The sequence below is a fragment of the Dipodomys merriami genome, unplaced genomic scaffold, assembly GCF_024711535.1.
Source record: "Dipodomys merriami isolate MVZ:Mamm:240054 unplaced genomic scaffold, mDipMer1.0.p SCAF_10, whole genome shotgun sequence".
Taxonomy (NCBI): domain Eukaryota; kingdom Metazoa; phylum Chordata; class Mammalia; order Rodentia; family Heteromyidae; genus Dipodomys; species Dipodomys merriami.
The window spans coordinates 33,849,751-33,866,322 of record NW_027202271.1 but is presented as its reverse complement, the minus strand read 5'-3'; the positions used below and the strand labels follow the sequence as shown (position 1 = coordinate 33,866,322).

Genomic DNA, 16,572 nt, shown 5'->3' with positions numbered 1-16,572 from the left:
ATCTAGAGAGATTATTCCTACAAAAAACTGGGGAGAAGGTAACATTCATGTTGTGCCTATTACCTTTCCTTCATCTCAATTTCCATCATACCTTTCTTGTAAGATATAAAATACTCATCTGCCGGGCGCTGGTGGCTCACCCCTGTAATCCTAGCTACTCAGGAGTCTGAGATCTGAGGATCTCGGTTCAAAGCCAGCCCGGGCAGGAGAGACCGTGAGACTCCTATCTCCAATAAACCACCAGAAAACCGGAAGTGGTGCTGTAGCTCAAGTGGTAGAACGCTCTCCTTGAGCTGAAGAGCTGAGGGACAGTGCCCAGGCCCAGAGTTCAAGCCCCACGGCTGACAAAATAAAATAAAATAAAATACTCATCTGGGTATAGCTCAGTGATATAACACTTTTCCAGCTTGTGCAAGACCATAGAGTCAATCCCAGCATTAAGAAATGATATCTATCTATTAAATATCTGGCCATATACAAATAATAAATACAAAACTCATTCTTAATTATTGGATAGATCTCATTTTAATGTGTATATATGAGATAATGATCCTCCTATACACATACACAAGTAGTACACATGCATGCTCACACACACACACACACACACATGCATGCACACACGCATGCACACATGTGACTCTCAGTGTTTTCCAGTCTCTTTAAGATAAAGACCAAATCCTCCCCTGGACATCATAGCTCTGCCTGATCTTGTCCCAGCCTCATATCTTGCTCATTTTCCCAGTTGTCTCTGCTGTCCTTTCACATCATCCTTCCCCATTCAGTTCCTGGAAGGGCTCTGCTCACTGTTCTGTTGCCAACAGGAAGATCTTTGAACATACTATCCTTATATTTTGTTTTGCTTTAGTAGTGATCTAATCCCCATAGCCTACAATTCACCATTTTAACCATGTTAAATTGGAGAACTCAACACAATTTCAATGATTCACAAAGTTCTATCATCATTACCTCTATTGAGTTCCAGAACCTTTCTATCCTCCCCCAGGGAAATCCATACTTACTGGATAGTCACTTCTCATTCACTGATCTCACGTAGATATTTCATATAAGTGAAATCCTATAATAGGTAGCCTTCTCCATCTGACTTCTTTCACTTAGCAAAACGTTTTCAAGTTCCAGCCACATACAGCACTTATCAGTACCTCATTTCTTCTTACAGCTAGGTAGACTTCCTTTAGATTGGCTACTGAATATACTCAGAATAACTTTCCATCCTTCTGCTCACCTCATTGTCACCTGTTCATCCAACAACAGTCAACTAATTCCATAATCACTTCCTCCTAGACCTTCCTGGGGGCCCACCTGAGGTGAAGTTACATGCTTTAAAAAACAACAACAACAACAACAGTAGATTTCCCTCTGAACCGCTTTTACCTCAGTCCATAATGAAATATGCATTTAGGCATTATTTGATTAGTGGCTTTCTCTTCAACTAGTATCTAAGATTCATGAGACTATAAATTATGCCAATATATCAATAGCTATTAGAGGACCTAGTTCATAAACTTCCGACAAATAAATGTTACCTAAATTATTCCTACTCAGAAGTAAGTAAGTAACACTAGTTTAATAATCCCACCTGTTTGATGAGAGAAACAGAAAGAGAGACAGACAGACAGAGACAGAGAGACAGGGAAAGTGTGTGTGTTTTAGTGTTTTCAATTATTCCCCATGGTAGTCCAAGTTTGAATAGTAAGTGTTGTCATGGAGAAATTCCATAGGGAATTTCCCTTGCAAAGAATAAAGGCACCATTGTTTGGGGGAAGACTTCTTCCTGCTCCTGAATTTCACCATCCAGTGTGTATTTCACCTGAAAGCTTAGCTCTCTGAAACACTGTTCCATTCACGATGAGATCTTCCATCTCTTCTAAACTGAGAAATGGGCAAATTTGGTTTTATTAATTTCCTTTCTCATCAATAGAAAAGTAGTAATCTGGTGTATGTAATTATCCTTCACAGGTCTTTCCACTCCCCTATCTGTAATTTAAGTCTGATTAAAATTAGGCTAGTTTCTGTGATGTCTGCAAGTGAAGGACACTTTTCTTATTTTTAACTGAGAGTGTAATTATGTGTTGGAATGTAACCTTCCTTATATCAATGGTGGCTGTCTTTTCTTAATCCTTTCCTGATATTTGTAATAGTCTTAAAAGTAGTGTTTCCTCATTTAGTCCCTCACTTTACCTCAGACATAGACTGTATCCTTTATGCAAGAGCTTGCAGTCTACACAATATTGTCCTGTGTCTAGTAATTATGGCTGTAAAGCTAACAATCATTATCCTCATAAAATGATGGCAAATTCTTCCTTAGTATTTACAGACAGATGAGAATTAAATTGAAGCTTTGCTACTACAGTAGGAGCACAATTTAGTAAATTTAATTGTGGTAGGGGCATTTTTATTTACTTTTTAAAATTTTTTTGTCAGTCATGGGGCTTGACTCTGGGCCTGGGCGCTGTCCCTGAGCTCTACAGCTCAAGGCAAGTACTCTACTGCTTGAGCCATAGCGCCACTTCCAGTTTACTAGTGGTTTATGGAGTCTCACGGGGGGGGGGGGGGGGGGGCGGGGGGGGGTTGGGAAGGTGGCTCAGTGGTAGAGTGCTTGCCTTGCATGCATGAGGCCCTGGGTTCAATTCTTCAGCACCACATAAGCAGAAAAAAAAAAAAAGAGTCTCACGGATTTTCCTGCCTGGGCTGGCTTTGAACCGTGATCCTCAGATCTCAGCCTCCTGAGTAGCTAGGATTACAGGTGTAAACCACCTGGCTATTTACATTTTTTACAATGACTCATAAGAAAAATTTTCTCCAGAATAATAGTACTATGTTACAAATGAGTTGCCTGAAATTTTTCTCAATGAAGCATTAGATAAAGAGGTAATTGAGACCAGGAATTGGTGTCTCATTCCTATAGGCCTAGCTCTTCAGGAAGCTGAGATCTGAGGATCATGGTTCAAAGCCAGCCCAGACAGGGAAGTCCATGGGATTTTGATCTCCAATTAGCAGCCAAAAAGCCAGAGGTGGATCTGCATCTTAAGTGGTGGAATGCCAGCCTTGAATGACAAAGCTAAAGGACAGTGCCAAGGCCCTGAGTTCAAGCCATTGTACTGGCACAGAGAGATACAGGGGTGAGGAGGAGGGAGAGAAAGAAGAGATCATCAAGCCCCAGGACTGGCACAATTAATTAATGAACTAATCAATTAAATTAAAGATGAAATTTAGGCAGAAAGACTGAAAGTTAAGAGAAAAGGTAATACATAGACATCTCTAGGACTTTAACAAGGGCCACCTAGCAACACACCTGTATCATTTAATGAAGGTCTTTTTGGATTTTTGACTTTTCCCCTTCTTTGTTTTTTCTAAGTAGATAGAAAGACATAATAAGATACCCCCCAAAACAAAATAAAACAAAATTCCTTTAGAATGAAAGGATGCCCAGCCAGAATATTCCCTGTGCTCTCCTATTAAATGACATCAAGCAAATGTAATTTTTGTGAAGTTGCAATTTTCTTATCTAGAAATTCTCTGAAGAAGCTGTATCTGTATTAAGACCCTTCCAGCTGCGGCCCTTGGCTGAGTAGAATTACTGATTGTAGAGAGATAGAAGGTTACAGGTCAACAGCCCAAATTGCCTTTGGCTCTGTTTAGCCTCTTATAATAGACATTCACTATCAGCTTCTGTATCTGACCTCACATCCTTTTCCATAAAACCTTCAGGCTGTGTTGCTGACCTTGACACACTGCTTGCCGGCACTAACCCAACTTTCTATTTGAGAAATCAAAAATCTAAATCATATCCAGTTCTCCATTGACCTGATGATGTTACCTACACATTTGTAAACACACTGATTCACTGTTTTCAGTGGCTATAAAGGTTTATGTAATCATTTCCATGTTGGAGCTCATTACTCAGTAGAGCTTGAATCCATGCTCCTAGTCCCTAATCATTCATATTTGCTTTAGAATAAACTCTTCTCTATTTCCTTAAAGCAGTTGTTATTTTATGTCAACATTCAAATCTTCATACTGGAAATGCTACCTATTTAGTTATTTGTACTGACCAGCAAATTAAAACTGTTTTCAAATGTCAGCCTAATATGAGGTGATATAAAGTGGCTGTCAACATACCTGTCTTAGTTTCTTAGTACCAGTCCTAGGGTTTGACCTTCGGGCTTGGACACTGTCCCTTAGCTTTTTTTAGCACAATGTCAGTGCTCTACCAATTGACTCCAGTTCCACGTCCGGCTTTTTGGCAGTTAATTAGAGATGAGTATCATGGACTTTCTTGCTTGGGCTGGCTTCAAACCATAATGCTCAGATCTCAGCCTCATGAGTAGCTAGGATTACAGGCTTGAGCCACTGGCTCCCAGGTAATCTTATGCTTTTTGGGGGGTGAGGGGGGGGAAGGGGTCTGGTCATGGGGCCTGACCTCTGGGCCTGGGCGCTGTCCCTCAGCTCTTCAGCTCAAGGCTAGCACTCTACCACTTGAGCCACAGCATCACTTCCGGCTTTTTTTCTTTTTGCTTATGTGGTGCTGGGCAATCGAACCCAGGGCCTCATGCATGCAAGGCAAGCGCTCTACCACTGAGCTACCTTCCCAGCCCCAATCTTATTCTTAAGAATAAAATTTATAAGTACATCCTGTCTATGGTGTGGGAAGGCATGATTATAGAATTATATGCATCCATTCTAACCAATTTGTTTCCCTAAAGAAGAAACAACTACAAATGAACACACATATGTTGTCACTGGGTATCTACTCATTTCTAGACTTAGAAAAGTAGGGAGTTTTCAATGTCTGTGACATGATAGTCTAGACAAATAAGAAAACAGCCTCAGAGTTTGGGCATGTACCAGTGATCTACTGACATTGTGAGCATATGGGGAAAAATGCAGGAAACAAGGAAAAATACCAGAAAATAAGGACAGGTTTATTTTTGGAATATGGCTTTAAGATATACATGTTCTTTATCTCAAATTATGGCCTCTCTTTAAAATCTTTCTATCTCTGTTCCCTGAATAACCAATTAACAGATCAACATGTTCCTAAGATGTCTGTTTTTCTGGTTTTGGCCAGCATATGATGGCTTTTAAGCCTGTTCTTCAAATTAAATCCCATGTCTGGGAAGAAATCACTCATTTCCATTTACTGCGATGTGATGATCGGTGAAAAGGCCTATTTAAGCCTCAGAACAGAAGCTTTTATTTTCTCAGTGTCCTTTCAAGCAGGCATATTGTTGTTGTTGGGTTTTTTCCTTAAAGGTGGAGTATTCTTCATTGTTGATGTTGGAAGACTCTACAAGTGACTCTCTGTAGCTTTCATAACTATGAATGACTTCAGTAAAAACCAATGGGCAGATTCTATCTGAATCAGCCTCATAGAAAACTGTCTCCAGCCAAACGGCCAATGTAAAGGTCAACGTAACGCTCACATTATTGGGCAACACCTGTTGAAGAAAGGCACCCAGCTGTAGTGAAAGGATTGGTGGAGAGTGGGGAAAAAAAGTCTTTTATATTCTTCTGTTCCTCCTCTTCTTGCCAGAAATGGGTTTATGGACTTCCTCCTTTTACACCCCAGTGGTTTTATTGTCTCACATTATCTGATGGAGGAAAAACAAATCTGGGGTGTTTCAGTATCAGCACATCCTTGGAATTTGGGGTTTAAAATTGCCTAATTGGGGCTCTAGGGACTGTATAAGAAAGAACTCCAGACTCCCTCATTATCTTAATGGCTCTCCTGTGCTTCTGGCCCTGGGCCTCATTATAGGTTGGAGTCTGTCTGGGGACTGACTGTGCAGATGCCTTTTTGAAGTTCAAGTGGACAGTAAGGAAGAGCTGTGTGGAGCACACTCTGGCAGAGAATAGCCTGAAGCTTCCCATGTGCATGGAGCTATTTCCACTAATAGCATGTGACCCACAGAACTCAAACTGTCAAACAAGTGAAATTGGGGAGACATACCACCCATTTATTACATAGGGATGAGGGCTGTCCGCCTCACGGAGAATAAATCATCTGCATTCATACCCTCACACCTGCTCAGGAGGCACTAGGACCTCTCCATCATTTCATGTGGTTGGTGTTTTGATCTGTAGCTTCATGTGCTGCTATTTTGACCTCTGAATCCAAATTAAATAGGCAAGTTATATATGTGTGCATGCTAGTCTTTGGGCCAGCTTTTCTTTTCTGCCTATTTATCTACCTATTCTTTCTATTTTCAGTGTGAATTCCCAAGCAATTGTCTCTCCTGGATTTTCTAAACTGAATTCCACATCATATTCTCAAATAGGTCTTTGAGTGAGCTGAAAATGTAGCTCAGTGGCAGAACTCTTGCCTAGCATGTTTGAGGCCCTGGGTTCCATCTCCAAGTCTGCAAACAAAACAAAACAAACACATAAAAAGAGAGGTGTTCGGTTGTCTTTTTTAACCCCCAGTCTCAATATAGAACAATGTTGTTCATTTACCATGTTCACCTCATTTTCTGCGCAACTCTCCTAATTCCACTTCTGATCTCCTGATATACTCCCCAAAGAAAGACCGTTTTACCTAGCCTATTTCCTTTGAGTATTTATCACTGATTTATGTGACTGACTTCTATTTCTGTTTGCTTGATTTTGTCTAACCCTTTTATGGGGTAGGGGAAGATGGTCCTGGGGCCTGAATTCAGGGCCTGAGCTCTCTGTTCCTGAGCTTTTTATGCTAAAGGCTAGTTGCTCTACCACTTGAGCCACAGTTTTACTTCCTGCTTTTTGGTAATTAATTAGAGATAACAATGGCATGGACTTTCCTGCCCAGGCTGGCTTTGAACTGTGATTCTCAGATCTCAGCCTCCTGTGTAGCTAGGATTACAGCTATGAGCCATTAGGCATCAGGCTGGTTTAGCCTAAATCTTTATTAAAAGAGATAGGAAGGTAAGGCTCTGCACTGTGTCTTTCCCTGCTCTGAACTTAGAACTATGTCCAAAATTTGGTAGCTACTCAGTAAAAGTTTATTAAATAAGTGATGAATCAGCAAACATCCCATTGATTGACTCACTCTAATATCTTGGAAAGCACTTTTTATTCTGCTACCACCTGAATTGGACTCAGTGTCATTTTATCGGTAGCTGCAGTAGCCTCCGAAACTCTAATTGCTTTCACTCTGACTGTCTCCAAATCAGTTTCTCCCTCGCAGCCTGAGATTTTTCTAAATTGCAAACTGGCTCCTGTCATTTGCTTAAAATCCTCAAAAGCTCCTCATCACAATGGGCTTTGCAAACTTTGCTGTAAGAATTTATCCTAGCCAAGCACCAGGGGCTCATACCTGTAATCCTAGTTATTCAGGAGACTGAGATTTGAGGCTCACAGATGGAACAAAGACTGGGCAAGGAAGTCCAAAGACTCTTATCTCCAATTGACCACAACTACAGAAACAAGCAAACAAAAAGCCAGAAGTACAGCTATGACTCAAGTGGTAGAGCACTAGCCTTGAGAAAAAAAGATAAGGGCAGTGCCCAGGCCCTGAGTTCAAGCCCCAGTACTGGCACACGCGCGCGTGCGCGCACGCACGCGCACACACACACGCACGCACGAGAGAGAGAGAGAGAGAGAGAGAGAGAGAGAGAGAGAGAGAGAGAGACAGACAGACAGACAGACAGACAGACAGAGACAGAGACAGAGACAGACAGAGACAGAGAGACAGACAGAGACAGAGACAGAGAGACTCTGCTCCTGAAGTGACCCATCATGGCACAAAATATCTTAAATTTCATGATTTATTTTTTTTAAAAAAGGCCTATTTTGTATTCCACTCATTTAGCAACAAATATTTTAAATTATTCACCATTTAGCAAAAGCTAAAGGAAGATATTTTTTTTTGCTTATCCTGTGGTTTAAGGGCCAGACCACATCAGGATATTGAAGTCTGAGCAATGCAAACGTAGATCAAGGTCAGATGAATTAATCTGCTGCAGAAGGCCCAGGCAACTGTGGTGCCTGATAATCTCCCCCTCCTATGTCATAGCCACCTTCTCAAACCAGTTCATCTCCAAGCCACTTTCACCTCTGGGAGTGCTCGCTGTCCACTGCCTGCCAGTTCATTATCCGTCCTTATTGCTTATTTCTGTGTTTTCAGAAGTTACCTATAAACTCTGAGGAAAGATGTGCCCTGTTCATTGCAAGCCAAACCTGGCCCAATCACTGGTATAAGTAGTCAACCTATAAACATTTGTTGAAAGAACTGTCGAATAAATTATTCTAAGAAAGTGCCCACCTAAAGGGATTTGAGGACTCTTACGTCTGAGAGTAATTGATGTTCTATTTTAGTAGCCTATCCCTATCTTTTAGCCTTTCCTTTCCAATATAAACATGTGAAAAGAGAAATCCATTCAGGATTCGGCTTACTGCCCAAGGACTGGAAACTACTATAAAAGCCTGGGACTAAGGCATTCATCCAGATCTACCAAGATATAAATTTCAAGGTAACATTATTGATCCTCATCAAGGAAGCTTGTAGCAGTCAGATACAATCTGTCAAGGCTTCAGATGGAAGTCTTGCTCATGTTTAAGGCAGCCAACTTGGTGGTCATAGTGAATCATAACTCATTCACCCCCCTGTCTCTTCTGTCCTTAATATTTGCTATAAAGTGTTGCTCCTGGGACTGTAAAATCTCATCAGCTGGGCTTTATTTAAATGACTGGATGGGCCCCTTCAATGGTTTAATATCCTGCTTTCAAAGATATTGCCATTGTAGTATTGGAATTCCTAAGACTTCAAAGTATCTTCTTTTGGCTAACAACAAATATCTTCTGCATATGTATTTTTTTTTTTTTTTGCCAGTCATGGGGCCTGAACTCTGGGCCCGGGTGCTGTCCCTCAGCTCTTCAGCTCAAGGCTAGTGCTCTACCACTTGAGCCACAGCACCACTTCTGGCTTTTTCTGCTTATGTGGTGCTGAGGAATCGAACCCAGGGCCTCATGCATGCAAGGCAAGCGCTCTACCACTGAGCCACCGTCCCAGCCCCTGCATATGTAATTTTTGATCCTGCAAGACAGGTGCTCTACAGAAAATAATTCTGCATATGGACTCTTTTTATGGAAGGAAGTAGTTTATTCTTAATTTAAAAGAAATCTGAATAGAAGGCAGAGGGAAAACCCAGAGGAAAAGAAAATGACAGAAAAGGATCTGGCCCCAAGGTCATAGCCACACACCTGACAACGTGTAGCTTTGGCCAAGGATTGTAGCTGAACAGCTGTGAATGCAGTCCTCAGAGAGCTTAGCGTCCCCAACCAGCACTGACTCAACTATGTAATTAAACACCACTTGGCCAACTATACAAATATTGAACAATTGCCAAAAAAAAAAAAAAAAAGGTTTCGATGTAGACTTAAACAAAAATTCAAGCAAATAAAGAATAGACTAATTGAATTGAAATATCTTCTCCCCCTCCTTTTTAAATTATTATTTTTAAGTTGTACAAAGGGGTTTCAACTGAACATGTCAACTTAGGAATACATTGCATCTTGATCATTGTTATCCCTTTCATTCCAATGCTACCTTCCCCCCCCCCCCCAGCCCCAACAAGATACCTTCATTATACATGGCTAACTGTGTAATTTTTCGGAATTATTCTACCCTCACTGGCTTAAAAGATGTCTTATTTCATTCATGAGTGATGATTTGAGAGGTAGTTAATACTTGGAATTTATTATTTAGAATATTTTTCTATGTGTGTGTTCCAGTCAGCACAGTTTGAAAAAGAGGATCATATATTGAGTCAATAAACCACAACGCCAAGAGCCATTGTCTCACACCTATAATCCTAGGTATTAGGAGGCTGAGAGCTGGATGATCTCAGTTTGAAGTCAGCCAAGGCAGAAAAATCCTCTAGATTCCATCTCCAATGGGCAAACACAATTCCATCCTAGAAGTATGATGGTGCAAATAGTCAAACACCAGCTTTAAGCAAGAAAGCTGAGCAAGTTTTTGAAGCCTTGAGTTCAAACCCCAGTACTGTCTCCAAAATAAAAAATCAATCATAATGAGTTCTTTCTCACTGGTGTTAGTAAAGGCTGAAGTGTTCTGCCTTGTTATTGTTACCCACGGCTGATTTGCAAGCATTTCCTCTTCAGATGGACAAGGTAGCACCCGCAGCCACACCCCTTCCCTCAGCTACCACTGTCCCTTTCTGCAACCCATAAGTCTCTCCTTGTAGCTCTCAAGTGGGAACAAGGCCCAGCCAGCCTTGGTGTGACCTTCTTGAAGACACAGTAGAACATCTTTGTTTTTATGCTATTTTTTCTGATAAGATTTTTTTAAGTTTTCTACAGTTCAAAAAGCTTTTGGAAAGCTTTCTTAAATAAGGAGGAAGATAAGCAGATATATAGATAGGTGTGTAGATGGATTGACAGAGTGTACAAAGACTATTAGGTTTTTAAGTTTCATCTACTCTCACCTGTAACCAAATTATTCCTTCCTATTTGTAAAAGGAAAAACAAACAATATGGCTCCCTGACACCATGTGTGTTTCACTAGGCTAGGGATTGCTATTTGATTTACACATGAGAGTAGGCTGAAAACTTTTGCATTTATACAAGTGATTTTCACTAACTTAATCGTGGAGGAAATGAAAACATCTCACTATGAAGAGTAAGGACCCAGAAATTAAGTGCAAATGGATCCAGCTAGGGATGTGGTCCCTTTTCAAGACTGAAGTTATTGACGGACACCTGGGTTGAGAATCCATTTCCCCAACATCTTGATTGGTAGACAAGAAAACATAACAGCAGAGATCTAGCGTCCCAGTTAGTATTTTTCCACATAAAATGTTGATAGAATTAACTGCTCCTTTTTCCTGCTTCTGTAGAGAAGATAATCCCCTGCTTTCTATTTGCCACATATTTATTTTCAGTAACTGTGAAATGAAATTCTCACAACTTAAGATGCATCTAGTTATTGGCAAGTTTATGCAAGAATACAAGCCAGGCTTCTGGCATTGCCTATAAGGTCACTTCTGTTCCTGTCCCTACTGATTCCTGACCACTCATCATCCTAGCAGAATTATCTAGAAGGCAAAGTGATCTTTTCTGTTTTTAGTGCTACCAAATGTATATCACAATTTATTCTTTCAATATTAAATTGTAATTTACACATATACATATTCACATAATCATTCTTCATCATTGTCTTTCTTTTAAAATATACAAATGCTTCCCATGAAACATTTTAATTTAAAATTTAAATATTTTATTTTCAGATGTCATGTTCATTCTCTATGATTTTCTTTTCACATTGCTTCGATTCCCACCATTTCTTTCTATTCATACCTAAACCAGCAAATGACTCTCCTGCTATTTTACATTTTGCTGATAAGCAGTTCCTGTAATTAATAACCTTATCTTTATATGTAGGAAAAAGCAAGTTCAATGCATTTTAATGAGGAGGTTGGAAGGACAAGGAGACATTCTATTGCCATGTTGATTCTGATAAGACTAGAAATAACCTAGTTGGCCAGTGACCATATATAATAAATAGCACATGTTTTTTAATTAAATTCAGTATTACTTATAAATGTATTTCTGAATATTTATAAAATTTCTCTGACAAGCAAGATAACATTGGATAACATGACGATTTTAAAGTCACGTATATGAGCTTCTAATCTTGTGTTTGCAATTCTCAGCTGAACAGCCTACCTGGCTGAGAATCAGATGAGCAGCTCTCCAAAATATTTGCTCTTGACTCAAGAAAAAATCCATATATATATATATGTATATATGTCTACATATGTATGTATGTCTATATATGTGTGTAAGTATATACCTATATACATGTAAATATGTATATGTATGTATGTTTGTATTGAGTGTGTTGGGAAGGTGCCTAAAAGATTCCTAAAATCTATCGGATCCAGTATTCTACATTTTCAGCTAATTCAGCTGAAAAAAAGAGAAAGTCCTTATGCTTAAAAGCCCTGCTTTAAGATTTTTAAGGTAGAAGATCCTTTGAAATGGTAATTGGGTCTCCACTTACCTGTGGTTAAGGTTTTGAAATCCAAAATGAAGGCAGAAAGAGCTTATTTCTGAGAACATGATGGGTCAACGCAGAAAGAGCTCTATGAAAAGCATTAGAGTTGCCACCATCCTTTTTTTTCTGTCCATCCACACAATAGTCCTGGTATATTGGTGATCTTCTACAAAGAGGAGAATTGTTTTACTCAGAGTGGTCTGTTGTCTTGAGCAGGGTCTGCAGAGGGCTGGGCAAAAATCTTAATCTTCTGGAAGATGGTGATTTTTCTTAAAAATCTTGCTTTCAGAATCCTCCAAACGGTTCCCTTCAATTAGGATAATAAATTAGGATGAACACACAGTTCTCTTCAGAAAAGGTTGCCCTCCTAGTATAGGGGTGGATGGCTAATTGGGTATAATTGCACATTTATAATTTAGAGACGCAAATCTATTGGCTAATGTGATTGTCTTAAAGTTGCCTTATCTTTATATCTGGTTCTAATGTTGAGAGTAGCTTTAGAGGAAAGAGGACCTGTTGGATTGAGTTGGGGTAGAAGTGGTATTTCCCTACTCTTATATCTGACCACTTCCCACTTTCTCTGAATACCTCTCCTTTCATTTGTATTGTTGACTGTACTCCTCTATCCTTCAGGGCAGAAAAAAGATTTGCAATTTTTGCAATCTTATGTACTACCCATTTATTGTGCTATGCTCTCCGGTATTTTCCAATTGGCTTATTTAGTGATCATTCAATACCTCTTTGGCTGATTAATGAATCCCCTGGGCTGGCTCCAGGGAAAGTGAGTTCTGACTTTAGTATTCATTGATAAACTCCTTCTTTCACTTCTCACCTCCATCCCTCTTCTCTCCTTACTCCCACATCAGTCTCTTAAAAAGTTAGGAATGCTCAACTAATCCCCCAGGCTCCTGATGGTCCTTGGTACAGCAAAGGACAAGACCTGACACTGTAGGCTTTCATTACAGTTCAAAAACACAATCAGTGCCTCCCCTGGCAGTCTTTCTAATGAATGAAGCTCTTGCTAAAAGATTCATGCAGATAAATGAAAGGGGATCTGTGGCTTTTAAATGTACCTTCAAAATCTCTTTTAACTAGTCCCTACCAATAAACATCCCTTTATCTTTTAAAAAACACCTAACCCTCTCAAAATATTTTACCATTATAGAAATACATATATAATGGTAATATATGACAAATATGACAATGAAACTGAGAAAGGAAAGCAAGATATTTATTGAATAAATATTTCCCCACAGTAAAAATTTTAATGATGATTAACCATACCTACAGATTTTTTTTCTGGACATTGGGTCATATAGCATTTAGTTCCACTTTAACAGTTGATACACAAGTGTTCCAACTGCATCTGTAAGGAGCCTTTTTTCTCTAATTCTGGATATTAAATGTGACTGGCATTGCTCTTCCTCTGATCAGCAAGTTAAGACAACCTCATGATTTCTGCCTCAAGTTAGAGTAAACATATTTATTTCTCCTGTTTTTTTTTTTTCCCCTCCAGAGAAATAAAACCTTTATGTGCACTGCTCATGGGTTAGGGAAAGTAACAAAGGAGTGATTGTTCCAGTCCTTGGTATGGTCTAACTCAGAGGTAGTCAGATTGTTATTCTTTCAAGCACTGTCCTCTAGTGGAGAAAGTTAATATTAATGCTTTCAGAACTAACATCACTGCAGGACTATTAGCATTTAGTAAGTGCCATCCCTGACCCGCTTGGTGCTTTTCCTGGGGAGATATTGACCCTTTAAACCATGGGAGTTAACGGAACTCTCAGAAAATTCCTGGCAGCTCATGTAGCTTTCCCTAACAGTGTTAGGTCATCAGAAACTATTGAGGTCAAAGAAGGTTTTCAGTACAGCCTGAATCCCATGAGTATTGTGCTAAATGCCAAACCATACAAAGGGGCCAGTTGCACGTAATTTTTAAAATCATCATTTCTAAGGAAATACTGACATTTTGACAAATTAACTATTGTGAAATTATTTTCTCTAAGAAGGAATCATGTGTGTGCTTTTGATTCCATGAGCAGTAAGTCTGCCTTGTTCTTTAATAATGTAGTTCTGATGAGTCACACTTTAGAGATTTTTTTTTTTAACTTGGTGCCTGGGTACTGTCTCTGAGCTTTCTTGCTCAAAGCTAGCATTCTATCACTTGAACCACAGCTCCATTTCCAACTTTTTGGTTGTTAATTGGAGATAAGAGTCTCACCAACTTTAATATCCAGGCTTGCTTCAAATTGCAGTCCTCAGATCTCAGCCTGCTGAGTAGCTAGCATTATAGGCAAGAGCCTGCGATTGGTACAGGCTCTTTCTTAGCTTTAGTTAGTGTCGTGCTTGCTGAAGATTATGAGTGAATTTTCAACAGGGTTTACCTGTTAAGATTTTAGAGTGTTTACCTAAGATAGACCTGGGTTTACTATTTATTACTTGGCCTTTCTAAACCTCAGTTTCTTTCACTGTAACATGGAACTCATAATAGTCCCTTCTTGAAAAAAATCAGTCATAACCTAGTATTCTGGGAGAAAAAAATCAGTTCTGTGGCTGTGGACAGAGAGGGGAGGGGACAGCGCTGGATTCTAGGATGAACCCAGGAGCTGCTTTGACAGAAACTGTGTATTTATCTTTTGGGGGATGTCTGTCCTTGTGTTAATGAGTAGTGCACTCAGAATTTGGTGGCCAAAAAACATTTGTTTCGTTCTTGAAAATCCTTAACATATTTTCTGGTTCTTCTCAAACACTAAATAGTCTTTTAGATAGCTGTTTGCAATATTTTTTTGACATGCCTCTGTCCTTCAGCCAATTTTTTCCCCCAGCAAATAACATGAGATACTGTTCAGCGTTCTTCCTAATATTCACCCTTTCCAGTTCTTTTCATTATGTAGAAATGAACCTGAGTGCCCTGCGCATGCTCAGCACGACTCATGCTTCCTGATCTCAGATGAAGTTTTGTGTTTGACACCTCCTTAGCAGACAGTTCCCTATCAGGTGTCATTTCATAGTAAGAAGCCAAATTTTGTGGCTACTTCAGTTCACTCAAGAGCATGAACACAGCCAAACTGACTTCCTGATGTCTGTTCCCAAAATAGTGACCTGACCTCTGTGCTCCAAGGAGCAGAAACTACGAAGTTGTCAAAGGCAAAGTCTGGAGAAGCTGAAGTTGGGAGAGGTAATCTGTAAAACATTCATACTTTTCATTGCTTCCTACATGAGGACTAAAGCCCTTCGAAGTTAGAAAATAGCCACACAGAGTATCTCAGTTGCAAACGACTCCCTCCTTCCAGAAACCAGGCTAATGGCACAATTGGGAATGTTTCTTTAAGACGAAGCGGATGGGAGCTTCAGCAGAGCCTGGCCCCTGACAATCCTCACTTCAGCTTTTTTTTGGAAAGTGCCCTTGAGTCTTCATTCCTGCTCAGTGTCCTGTGAAAGGAGATGAAGTTGCTGCCACCTGATCCCAGTATTTCATTACTGCTTGTCCCTCACCTGTCAGTTGACTGCTCTGTTCTTGCCTTTATAAATCAAAGTTCAGCTCTCCCTTGGGATGGGGTTATGGCTGAGGTTAGAGCATGGGTCAATGGTCACTAGAGGAATCCAATTACATTTTTTTTCCCCAGAAACAAATTCTTTCAGGATAGGTGAATGGACTTGTCCGTGCTTGGGGAATCATGAATGGCAAGCAAAAGGAAGGAGAAAATAAGGCACCCCCAACTTCTAAATATGTCTTTAATATCCTAGCACAATTTAGGGGAAAGATCAAAGGTTCACATCCCTCTTATTAGAGCTAATGAGGTCCAAAGGAAAAAAATGGGAAACTAAAAATGTATTTTTAATATTGAAAAATTTCTTGTGCAAAAGCTAAGGACTTCATGTCTCCTAAACTGGCACAGTACATTCATAGAAATGGAACGCCTATTACTGCATGTGTGTTTTATTTTTATTTTTTTAAATAAGAACAGGCGGTAACCCCTCAGGCTTTCCTTGAGCAAATTGTTGAACTACTTTAGGCTGTTCTCAAGAGAGTCAATTCTTGTTGGACATTAGAGGTGAGAAAATGCTAGCTCAAAAATCCACTGTAAGTCATGCAGCTGATATTTATTTTCTTTTTCTTTTTCTTTTTTTTTTGTCGGTCGTGGGGCTTGAACTCTGGGCCTGGGCGCTGTCCCTCAGCTCTTCAGCTCAAGGCGAGTGCTCTACCACTTGAGCTACAGCGCCACTTCCGGTTTTCTTTCCTGCCCGGGCTGGCTTTGAACCGCGATCCTTAGATCTCAGCCTCCTGAGTAGCTAGGATTACAGGCGTGAGCCACCAGCGCCTGGCTTGATATTTACTTTCTATGGAGCTGGAATAGTAATGGACATTGACAATAAGTTGGTATTAGAGAATCAGGACTTGGCTTTCATTAGAAATCTTTAAAAGGAGAAATAAGAGTAGTGGTCATTTTGTACTTCATTTCAAGATATTTGGATTATTTCTAGTTATTTAGCACATTAGCGTTCTGTTTTCTCAAAAACATCTTTTTTTTTATTTAAGTTTTAATTTTATTGTC

The 16,572-nt window shown here is 39.8% G+C and overlaps 1 long non-coding RNA gene across 2 annotated transcripts in view; it reads right to left on the bottom strand.

Moving 5' to 3' along the window:
* Positions 1-12,028: 12,028 nt before the first annotated feature.
* Positions 12,029-16,572, bottom strand: part of LOC138804548 (uncharacterized) — a 31,819-nt gene continuing 27,275 nt past the window's right edge. The window contains exon 5 of one of the 2 annotated variants that reach the window (XR_011365291.1): positions 12,029-12,323. This is a non-coding gene — a long non-coding RNA (uncharacterized lncRNA). The remainder of the gene's footprint in view (positions 12,324-16,572) is intronic. The other variant, XR_011365294.1, reaches the window with a different exon arrangement.